This window comes from Callithrix jacchus, chromosome 5, assembly GCF_049354715.1.
Source record: "Callithrix jacchus isolate 240 chromosome 5, calJac240_pri, whole genome shotgun sequence".
Lineage (NCBI taxonomy): Eukaryota > Metazoa > Chordata > Mammalia > Primates > Cebidae > Callithrix > Callithrix jacchus.
The window spans coordinates 150238351-150250590 of NC_133506.1; the positions used below are offsets into that span (position 1 = coordinate 150238351).

At 48.7% G+C, this 12240-nt stretch overlaps 1 long non-coding RNA gene across 4 annotated transcripts in view; it reads right to left on the bottom strand.

Moving 5' to 3' along the window:
- LOC144582893 (uncharacterized) overlaps window positions 1-9111 on the bottom strand; it is a 42449-nt gene extending 33338 nt beyond the window's left edge. For all 4 annotated transcript variants that reach the window (XR_013536438.1, XR_013536439.1, XR_013536436.1 and 1 more), the window contains exon 1: window positions 8662-9111. This is a non-coding gene — a long non-coding RNA (uncharacterized LOC144582893). The remainder of the gene's footprint in view (window positions 1-8661) is intronic.
- Between the last annotated feature and the right edge of the window lie 3129 nt (window positions 9112-12240).

Below are 12240 nucleotides of genomic sequence, written 5' to 3' on the forward strand. Positions count from 1 at the left end.
ACTTCTGGGGCCAGATTAGAAAAACGTTAGCCTCGGCACTTTTTAGTACACCTTATTTTCGATTCAAAATAGTTTTCCTATTTTATTATCCTACAAAATTTTACCTGTAATGCTCTGAACCGATTCAAAAACAAAATCCTGAGTAGAAAGATGATCACACTCAGTGCTGAAGTGCTTCAGAAGAGCAAGTCTCAGGTGGGAAGGGAGGCCCTGAAGGTTTTGATCAATGGCAACATCATGGAAACAAACATGCAGGGTCCTGGGCACGTTTGACTCGTTTCAGTAACGGGCCAGGTCAAAGGGGGTGTGGCTTGGTGGGAAGAAAATTTGGAAAAGTTCAAATCAAGGTTGCAGCAAAAGCAATTTCTAGGCCATTGACCACTACCTATAAAAAATAGTAATAATAATTTCATATTTCTTTTAAAAAAAAAGCAATTTCGACACTGTAGGAGGATGAATTGTGATGGAGGGGGTCTAGGCTGAAACACTAGGCTGTTTAGTGCTGGAATCTGGGGAGCATGGCTACGAGAGGGGAGAGTGATTGAGATTCTCTCAGCACTAACCACCAGGACACCCCTTGGACTCCTTGGAAGCTCAGCCTCTTGCAAGGGTTTTCTCCCCACCTTGTCTCTTCCAGAAGTCACCGGTCCTCCAGGCTAACTTAAGTGAACAGTTACTACAACCTCAGACCTAGGCTACTAAATATAATTCATTTTAATGTTACATATCATAACAAATATATTTATAAATATATTTAAGTCATTAACATGTATTTATCAAAATATAAATATAATTAACATAATAAACATTAACTATTCAAAAAGCAACACATTTTGATTTACAAATTCTGTCCTGTTCAATTTTTTGAAGTACACTGAATGACTTTCTCACGTGTTTTAAACACGCAGAAGTTGAGAGATTGGAGCAGGATCTTATAGTGGCTCTCTGAGCTGACAAACCAGAAGTCGAGGCAGGGCAGAGGCCATTGGGAGGCAGGGAACCACTTTTGAATTGCAGGACAGGTAGAACGGAAGTAAAAAAAAAAAGCCATTTAGCAGAGACAGGCAGGGCCTGTGGACTTGAGAGTGACCTGTGTGAACGAGTCAAAGCAGTGAGTTGTTCTTCCCTTTTTCTCACATCCCCCAAATTCTTCTTCTTTTCATCAGCTCCAAGGCAGACAAGCTCACATAGGAGGGAAGGGGTCCACCCTGCAGCTTAGGAACCAGGGAAGCAGGCAGGTACCCAGGTAACCGTTCAGTTCAACCCTCTGCTTTGCAAAGCTAACCCTTTTCATATTATCAGCATTCAACACCAGCTCACACTGAGCACTTCGTAAGTCCCAGACACTGGACTGACCCCTTTCTCCCACGTCATCTCATGTAATCCTCACCACTCTCCTATCAGGCAGGGTCTGTTATGATCCCATTTCACAGATGAGGGCACTGAGTGCTTAGCTGGGATCTCAATACCCCTCTGCTGGAATCCAGAGCTCAGATGGTTGAAAACTGTGCTAGCTTCCTGATGGAGAAGGACCCGCCCTGTGGGCAGGTTTAGAACCAAGCCAAAGAGAAGTTCCCAAATGTGGAGAGCTGGGAGGGAGGCCTCAAGCTCCACCGTGCCAGGTCATTGTCGGGTGCATCCATTTTGTGAGATTTGTGGAATATGAAATATTTCTACAGAGGTGAAGTGGGAAGCTTTAAAGTCTACTCCAAGTGTGCTTGAGTTTTAAACAGGAACCGTGAAACCCAGCTGTAGGAGCTCTCTATCGTGGAGCCCCACTATCATCTCGGTGACCCGGAAGCTGTGCCTGTGGAGCTGGACAGCTGGCAAGCGAGGGCGTCTGCAGGGCCAGGAGACCTGGTTGCGGGCGGCTGCCCCGGGACATTAGAACCTGGCCTCCTCTCTCCAGAGGCAGCTGTGTTCCATCAGTAAATGTCAGGGTTCCAGGCAGCCTGTCACAACCAGACACAGCTCCCGCTTTGTGCCCAGCAAAGAGGGAGCTTCCTGCATCTACAAAGGACAGGGAAGCCAGGGAGGTGAAATTATTTTTAGAGTCATGCAGTTATAAACTAATTTATGTTTTAAATGAGACTGGATTCATTTTCCTGAAATTCAACTCTGATCACATTACTCTGCTTCTTTTTCTTTTTTTTTTTTTTTTTTGACACGGAGTCTCTCCCTATAGCCCAGGCTGGAGTGCAGTGGCACAATCTTGGCTCACTGCAACTTCCACCTCCTGGGTTCAAGTGATTCTCCTACCTCAGCCTCCTGAGTCACTGGGATTACAGGCACCCGCCACCATGCCGAGCTGATTTTTGTATTTTTGGTAGATACAGGGTTTCACCATGTTGGCCAGGCTGGTCTTGAACTCCTGACCTTGTGATCCGCCTGCCTCGGCCTCCCAAAGTGCTGGGATTACAGGCATGAGCCACCGCACGGGCCTTACTCTGCTTGATGGTTGCCAGTTCCTTCTCCAACACGGCAATGTTCAAACCTTTCTGAGGCATCCACGTCCCCTCTGCCTTTCCAGATTTTGCCTCTCTGTTTCTTGAGGCTGAGGAAGCACCAACCTAACTGAACAGGGAGCCCTCAGTGTGCCAGGCACTGTCACCTCCATACTGTCCCTTGTGCTGCCCCTTACCCCAGCCATCTGTCCAGTGGTGTCTGTTGAGCACTTACTATGAGCTGATGTTGTTGGACACAAAGATGCACATGTGAATAAGACCTGATTCCCAACGAGGTGCAAATCTCATAGAGCAGGTGGTCCTGCTACAATCCTACCATTCTTTCCAGCTCACACATCATCATGAAGACTGCCTAGAATGTCCATCATACACAGAAGTGAGTGTCCCCAGGAGATTCCACAGCCTTGAGCTGTGGCCACCAGGTCCTGACTTAATTTGTGAGTGACCCCAGTGCCTTAAGATTTGCTGTCTACCCTCTGGCACCTACATATCAACTGGCGCATGGTAGGTGCTCAGGAAGCGTTTTTGGATTGACCAAGTCAGAAATTCTTATTTAAGTGGACAAAGAGAAGGTCCAGGCTCATTTTGCCTTTCAATTCCCCCTCCTCCTCCTTCTTCTCTAGATGAGGTAGAAATCTCTTTTAGGTGCTCAACAATTGCAGTGAAATAGGTCTCTCATTCATCTCTCTCCTATCAATCATTTTGTATATTGAGAAATACAGAAAAATGTTAATGGATTTAGGAAGAAACGATTGAAAAGCAAAACTGTCACTGAGTGGGTTCTTGAAGAGAAAAGGCCTGAGAGACACAAGCCAGGCTCAGCTGCCCTGCCCTGCCCTGCCCTGCCCTGCCCTAGAGCACCTTTCACATAAGAAAAGGAGGCCCCTTCTCCTCTGGTGTGCAGCTCCTGCCCTGTGGGACCCTGGGTTCCTCTCCAGCCCATCCAAAACCCCAATTCCCATCCAGAGGGCAGTGCCCACTTGCACCCATGACAAAGGTTGGAGGTGGTGCTGCGGCTTCCCCATGTCCTGGTGGGGCCCCGACTCCCAGCCCCTCTGCACTTTGCATCTACCCCATAACCACCCTTGGAAGACTCTAGCATCCAGCATCGGGGGATCTGGGCTCCTCCTAGTGCAGCCTCGGCTCTGGGGAGGGCAGGACAGAGTGGTGGACTCAGGCAGACTTCAAAGCCCAAGAAGTCTGGCTCCTTTTTCAGCCCTCTTACTCATCTCTGGGGACCTGAGCCAGTCATGTCTTCATTCCCAACTTTGGGTGTCTCATCTGCAAAGCAGAGCTTATATGACTGACCCTGGTTGAGAAGAAATACATGCTGTAGGTAAGGCCCCTAACACAGCACCCAACAGCAGGCGCTCCACACGCGGAACACCCTTTCCTTTTCTAATCCCAGCGGGCTGCAAATGGCAGGAACGATGCTTGACAGCCCTCGGGGCTTCTGTCCCCACACCTGGCCCTCAAAGCCACTCAGACCTCTCACCTTCCAATCCTCTCCTGACTTGGGAGCCTCAGCTACTCCGCCCTCACTCAGATCCGGTCTCACTCAGCTCCTTCCTGTCTCAGCGCCTTGGCACTTGCTGCACCTGTGCCTGAGATACTATGCCAGCCTTTCCTTTCAGATCTCTGTTGAAACCTCCCCTCCTCTGACCATCCTCTCCTAAATGCCTCATCTAACTACATCCCCATGACCCTGTTCCTATCCTTATTGCATGTGGCATAGGCCATGAGCATTGATGGTGAATTGTCTATTGGCGGTCCCGTCCACTACACAGTGGGGGTAGGACCCACATTCGCTTTTTTCTCCACCGTAAGCCTAGACAGTACACGGCACATCGTAGCGGTTCAGTATTTTTCTTAAATAACTGAACAAGCAAGCAAAGGCTCAGACTATGAAGTCAAAGCTCACTTGGAGTCCCAGGAAGTTGTCCAAGTGCTTGGTGCCCCAGCTTCCTTGTCTGTGAAATTGATAGAATAAAAACAGTACCCACCTTCTGCATTGTTGGGAGGTGTTCTTGTGACAGTATCTCCGTGGCACACAGAAGGGGCTTTCTACCTGCTGGTTTTCATTATCCTCGTGATTACATGAACTCTGGACCAGGCAGGGCTGGATGATCAGTGCGGCAAATTCATAAGAGTCTAGGGACACTGTGGACCCAGGCAGTCTCTGGGACCCTGTTCTGCCCCCTGGACTCCTGGGGCTTGGAGCTGCATGTTTGTGTCCTTTGTTGTGGATGAGGGTTCAGGGATTGCACACACAGGATGCCTAGCCTTGAGGTGGGCACAGTTTGGTGAATATGTTCATCTGCTGGCACTGCAGGACACCACAGACTGGGCAGCTTAAACAACAGAAACATGTTTTCCTGCAGTTCTGGAGTCTGGTCAAGGTGCCCACCCATTCTGTTTCTGGCAAGGGCATTCCTCCCAGCTTGCAGATGCTACCTTCTGTGTGCCCATGTGGCCCTTCCTCAGTGAGTGAGCACAGAAAAGAGGAGGGCAAGTGAAAGAGAGAAAGAAAGCTCCTTGGTGTCTCCTGTAAGAACACAAGTCCTATCCTGAGGGCCACTCCCTCATGACCTCGTCAACTCCAAGGCAGTGTCTCCAAAGACCATCACATGGGGACTTAGGCCTTCAACACAAAGATTTGTTGGGGGACGCCAAAGCATTCAGGCCCCAACACTGCATGTTTACTGACTTAGGTGGTGCACTCCAACCAAGCCACCCTCCCTTCCCAAGGACCACGTCTTGGATGGAGTCAACAGTACCGTCTACACACTAGCTGCCTCAGCCAATGGCACTGTCTGCTGATGACGTCATTCTCTGACAGCCCCTTATCTGCAGTCCAGCATCCATCAGACAGCTGTGCCAGGAACCAGGAGTGAGGCTCAGGATGCTTCTCTGCTCCTGTGGAGACTAGATTTCTCTCTCTCTCTTTCCTTCCTTCTTTTCTCTTTCTTTCTTTTCTTTTTCTTTCATTCTTGCTAAGCTTGTAGACACACCCAGTAGAAAGCCAGTTGTAAACAGCACTTATAACCCATTATAACTCCCACAGACTGCGCACATATATGTGCAGGAAGTGGCAGGGGGTTTTGTCCCTATGTCACTCTAAAACCTCACTGAAGGGTGGCTGGCTCGTTCCTTGCCGATTTCTGGCTAAGCAACCGAAGCATAAGCTTTGTATTTTATCTCCATTTCATCTTGCCACCCCTTCTCACACCCAGGTCTAAACACTAATAGCAATATTAGAACCAACGTGGTATTCATCATAACACCCTGGGGGAGTTGAGTTCTGGTGAGAACCATGATCGCTAGTTTCAGGGACAGAAGGCTCCAGGGAGCACTAATCATGGTGTCTGAGAGCATTTGTGGGAGCACATTGTAAACTAATTACCGCGCGTGGCTCACTCTATCATTACCTTTAATATATGATTTCAAATACAATACAACTCCTATTTTGTTGCTTTCACAGCACTGCTGACTCTGAGGCATGCCTCAGCCTTAAAAATTTTAGATTAAAGGCTCAGTGCCGTGGCTCACACTTGTAATCCCAGCACTTTGGGAGGCCGAGGCGGGCGGATCACAAGGTCAAGAGATTGAGACCATCCTGGCCAACATGGTGAAACCTCGTCTATACTAAAAAATACAAAAATTAGCTGGGGGTGGTGGCACGCACCTGTAGTCCCAGCTGCTCGGGCGGGCTGAGGCAAGAGAATCACTTGAACCCGGGAGGCGGAGGCTGCAGTGAGCCAAGATCGCGCCACTGCACTCCAGCCTGGCACCCAGTGACCGAGTGAGACTCTGTCTCAAAAAAAAAAAATTTTAGATTAAAAACAAAAGGCAAAATAACTGTTTTTAATAAATGATGGAAGTACCTGCGTAATAGAGCCTTTGCAACTTGAGAAGACACTCAACAACTATGTTTTGACTAGACAAATAAATATATTTAAAGAAGTAATATGTTTTTATCTCAGCCGGACCTACTGTTAATTTGTCGCTAACCAGGGCAAGACATTGCCTTCTTTGAGTATAAAATAAAATAACAACAACAGAAAAAGCAAATTTACTTTCCCAGGGGACATGACATCAACCTAACCCAGAAGATTTGTTGCAATGAAAACTTAAATTTTTAGAGCATTTTGTTAAAACAACATATCAGTAAGAGACCAAACAGACATTGGCTTCACTTCTAAATTGGAGACATTCCTCTTCTGTTGTGTGTCAAAAGGATGCCTGTATCTCAACTCCTATTTGGCTGTGAAATGAGCGCTGAAATGATTTTTAAAACACTGCTTTCTCAGGATGTCCACCTCGGGGAGGCCAGCAAGCCAACCCCCCTTGCCATATGGGGACTGGGATCTGGGAAAGATGTGCAGTGGGTATGAGGAGACCCAGAGAGGACGCATGCCCATTCAGACAGGGGCTGTCAGCAAAGCCCTCCCAGGTAGTCACTGTGGGGCTGGAGGACAACAGGGAGGCAGGCTGAGGGACAGAAAGGACATTTCAGTCCATAGGAGCCAAATGAGCATGGTGGGTAGCAGTGGGCATAGGGCTGGAAGGGGGCTGGGAGGTGTTGAATTCGTTGGAGAAGCTGACTTATTTTAGAGTGAAGGGGCCTTTTGAGGAAAGAAACAGGAAGGGATCAGGAAAGACAGTCGGGGTTTGCTGATGAAAGGTCATCTAGGCCTTTGCCAAAGACTTTGTTCTGCAAACTAAACACTGTGCAGATTCTAAACAGATGTCTAAGGACACTCACACTGATGGGGAATCGGGGGATGGATTAGGTGGGAGACAGGGAGACCCATGGGGAGAGTGTTGCAGATATTCAGGGGCCTGAGGTTCCTCATCTGCAAAATGAGGACTTTCTTTTGAGGGCTCAATAAACGAACAAACATAAAGCCCAGTAGCTAGTGACTGGCATATAGTAAGTGCTCAGTAAGTTGTAACAGTTGTTATGATGGTCCAGATAAGCAATGCTGAAGGAGCCAAGAAAGGCTCGAACAGAAGCCGGGGTAGAGAAGGAAATGATCCCAGAGCTTCTCAGGAGGGCCAGTCAGCTGGGTTTGTTACTGGCGAGAGGTGCAAGGCTGAGGGGCCAGGGAGCAGAGGTCACTCCAGGTCTGGGTGGCCCAGGGGCCATTCAGTTTTGTTCAGTTTAGGTGAGATGAGCTTCTGTTCATCCTCTCTCCCATCCCATCCCCACCACAGTAGCAGAGAAGGGCCAGGAGAGAGGACAGGATCCCAGCAGCCACCCTACTCCCCACACCTTCCCCTTGGCCTGTCTGGGGATGGCCTCAGCTGTCTGCCTTTGCCTTTCTGTTGGCCTTTCCTGAAGTGCTGCCGACCTCAGTTTCACTTAGCAAACAGTCATTAAACACGCTGTGCGCACCAGACCTCGGGGAAGTCAAAGGCTGAGTGAGGAGTGGAGGTGAGAGAAGTGAAGAGCGGGCATGAGTACAGCTGGAGAACACATGCAAGCCCGAGACGGGGCTGCTTTAAACCCCAGTGGGCTCTGGAGACCCCCAGGCAGTCACTTGCCAGTCTTGAGTGTGTGTGTGTCAATCTATAATTCTGCTCTTCCTCCTCTCTTCCCAAATCCGAACAATCTGCTCTCATCCTCCTCTCAGCTGTTGGCCTCGTTTCCCACCTCACTGGGAACATGGAAACCAGCCAGTAGGAACTTCCACCGGCTTCCACCCCTCTGCTGTGCGCACCAGCACCCAGACCATGGACTCCGGTTGGTGACACCAACTGGCCTTTCCATGTGGTGCTCACAGCAAATCTCTCCATTCAAGTCTCAGATCGCAGCATCTCCTGCCCACTCAAGGATTCCCTTCACTTTCCATCACCTTTCCACTCTCCACTGCCTCCTTCCCATTAACTAATTAAAATGCTGTTGCTTCTCCCTTATTGAACAAACAAAATCCTTCTCTATCACCCTTTTATCAGCCAGCCTACGTCCCGTGTCCTTGTAGCACAACTTCTTAAAAGGATCAGAATCATCCACATGCTGTCTCCCTGTCTACACCCACCAGGCTCCCCCGCCCCCTCACCACGCAGTTCTTTCCAAGGCCGCCAACAGCACCACATTGAGCGTCCGCGGTCAGTCTCTGAGCTCCTCGGATGACAGCCATCGTTTGATCTAGCTGATCCTTGCTGGTTCCTCTCCTTCTCCCTGACCTCTTACCCTTTGAGCGTTTTGGCTTCCATCCGGGTCCTCTTCTCCATCTGCCCTCGTTCCCTCTGGTGATCTCCAGATACCACGGGTATGCAGGTGGTTCCCAAGGTTGTATCTCTAGCGCAGACCTTTCTCCCAGGTTTCAGGCACATATCCAACTCTCTTCTCACTGTCTCCGCTTTGAAGTCTGCCAGGCATGTCCAAGCCCGCAGCAGTGACTGTGGATGGAGCTCCCTTGCAGCCTGCACTCTGTCCCCACCTATGCTCCTCAAGGAGCTCCTGTTCCAGCCTGCTGGGCTGTTCACCTCTCCCCGCAGGGGCAAGCAGCTCCCCAGCCAGGAGCCCAGTCACAGCCCATGCGACATCCGCTTCTGACCACAAAAATCCTGCCAGCCCCCAAGATCTGACTCAGACGTCTCTGTTGTCACGAAACCTTGGCCAGTCCTCTGATCCGGAAGTAACTTCTTCCTCTTCCGGGGCTCTGGAGTGCTTTCTTTGTATCTGTATTCTAGACATTAGCACCCTGGGTCTTCCATCACACTCAGCAATGTTCGTTCACTCAACAGACACTGCATGGGGCCACTGTGAGGCAGATGCTCTTCCAGAGGCAGGGGAACCTTCAATGTACAAAAGAAATAAGACGTTCTGCTCTTCAGGAGGGGTCGTTTGAGTAGAGGAAGAGCGACAATAAATATTATACATATAAATATACTATTATATAATGCCATTTATTATTATAAAGATTTAAATTATATAATATGTTATAAATATTTTGAAAATTATATTAGGTTGGTGCAAAACTAATTGTGGTTTTACTTTTGCACCAACCTGATAGATATAAATTATGTAGTATGTTATAAAAATACTATCAAGATGTAAATTAAATCACGATAGATTACATAGTATGTTAAATTACTATACATTACATAGTATGTTAGAAAGTGATAAAAGCAAAAGAAAAGGAAAAGTAAGTCCGAGGATGCCCTTGTGTGAGCATTGGTGGGAAGGGTGGGGCTGCCAGCTGCAGTATTAAGGGAGGTTAGTGTGGGCCTGGATGAGAAGGTGACATTCAAACTGATATCGTGAGGAATCAAGAGGGTGGGCCAGGGGACAGAGGGGATACCTGGGGAGAGGAGCTCAAAGAGGAGAACAGTGGGAGCTACCCTGGCCTGGCACTCAGGGCTTCCTGGCATCATGCCCCAGTCCTTACCCATGTGCCACCACACCACCCCTGCCCTGCCTGCTGCCCACTGCCTCTCACAGTGACTCCTAAGAGGCACGTCCTTCCCTCTCTTTTGAGTCTTCTTTATATCAAAGGCGATAGATGCCACTTGTCTTGCCTTTTGGAACTGGGCCTTGCACTGGTTCTGCTCAAACTGCCCCTCCTCTGCCTCAGGTGCCATCCTTGGCCTTCCCGTGAACCACATTCTCTCAGTATTAAGTATTGCCTTTCATTTTCACAGCTTCGGCCATGTCTTAAACCCACTTCTTGATGCTACTGGAGTCTACCTCTTTTAGAGAAGTTCACAGTTCCACACTGAGGCAGGCTGGGGGACTCCTTCCAGCGTGAGCAGCTGCAAGAGCAGAGATCTCCACTGAAGGCCCCTGCCTGCTTTCTGCCCTCTGAACACCAGGAGCATGTCCACGAGGATGTCCTACAGGCCTTTCTAACATGGAATGCCAAAACACCACTGTGCTCCCCCCACATCCTGCAGCCTTTCCAGTGTCTCCTAGTTCCATAAGCTGGATCAGCCTCCACTTCATCATTCAAGTTGGGAACCCTGGAATTCTCTGTGGGTGCCTCCTCTCCCATACTTCCACTTCCGATCACTGACCTGCTTTTGTGGCTTTTGTCCCTTCATTTCTGCAATCCTGGACCCAATGTGCATCCCCGTCATTTCCCACACACCCCTGGTTGATTAGTTCATTGCCCCCTGTCTCTCCTCTTCTCAACTGAACCCACAAACTCTGTCTGGGCAGATCTGATTTTGCTTTGCTCAACAACCCTCAACAGATGACGATGGAATCTGGCCCCATCCCACAGTGTTAAGGCCTTTCTGGAACGGATGACCTGCACTTCCTCCCAGCTTCCTTGAGTTGCAAAAGGGATGGTGCCACCATTGTTTTCTGGTTTTCATCCAAGTTGACATGAAGACATGGGCTGGCTCTCTCAAGATGTGGCAATCACCATGATGCCCCTAGTGAGCTTTCTAACAAAAGTGAGGAATCTCAGCTGCCCTTCACTGCCTTAGCACAATCAATCAAGTTCAAGTCAAGCACACACTAAGTAAAAATGGCCTCGTTCTTTCCTTAGCTGGGTTATGCATTGAGAGCATTGAGGGGCTGTTTATTTTGGAAGGCTGATGTCTGGAGGAGAAGAATTTCACATCAATAACTAGAGGCCCTTCAGGGTGATCAATAATCTGGTCCTTCCCTTTTTCACACCCAAAGAAATACCAATTTACCCCTCGCAGGCAGTGTTCATTGATCTCTATGTCTGTCATCTTTCATAACTGGGAGTCGATCTCTCCATGTTGAAGGGAAAACCAAGAAATGTGTTCTATGCTTTATCCTCCTACTGCATTCCAGAGAGAGAGAAGAATGGGTCTTTTAAAAATCAAAAGCAGTTCCAATAGGGAGATGGTAAGATCGTTAGAATTTGGAATACCAAGATGTCAGAAATGGACTCACTTATCATAAATGGCTTTGAAATTGAGGAAGGTTCAAAGAAACAAAATCTGGAGCCAATCCAAACATTGCTGGGTCTCTCCAATTCCCTGGCTCCCTGCTTCTTTCCAGTGCCCAGATGCGAACATGCCCTGCATCTGGAGCTCTGTCCCAAGCTCTCTGTGGAAACGTCGGGGTATTCGAGGTGACAGAACGCTCTCGTGGATCACCCAGCTGCAGCTAGTTGGGTAAAACTCCCCCGTGCTTCCCCTGACTCCCGAATGAGATGGTGTCCTTTGCTCCCTTCATTCACATCCTGATACACAGATTAGCTAGAGATAAGAAATTCCTGAAGAAAGAAGGAAATGTAAGTTTTAAGCTGGGCCTCTTCACAAAGCTCCGTCTTTTCAGACTGTGACCCCCCGGGCGTGTTACCGCTGCTGCAGCACAGCGGAACGTTTCAGATGCCTCTGATTCCCAGGATCTGGTCTCTTGCCAGAGCTGCAGAGCGACATGAATAATTTCTGGGCTCCCTTCCTCAGGATGGATGTGTTTCTGGGATTGTTTTGGCAGACGTGCCATTGGAGTCTATCTCTCTTAGAGAAGTCAGCGGTTTCGCACTTTGAAGCAGCATTGGAGACTCCTCTCAGGGTGAGCAGCAGCGGGGAAGAGATCTCCACGGAAGGCAACTCCTTCCATTTTTCAGCAGTCTTGTTGTGAGAAAAATACGCCGGTATCCAGGGGCAAAGACTCCTAAAAGATACACCGCTGTACGTTGAGCCTGATTTTAATATAACGTAGCAAATGTGAATCTCGGTCCCTAACTTCAAATATGCAAAAAATAGAACTTGCTTTACTTCCTGAACTCGAGTTCATTTTTATTTGAGCTCTCACCATCCACCATAATAGCAGTCATTTCGG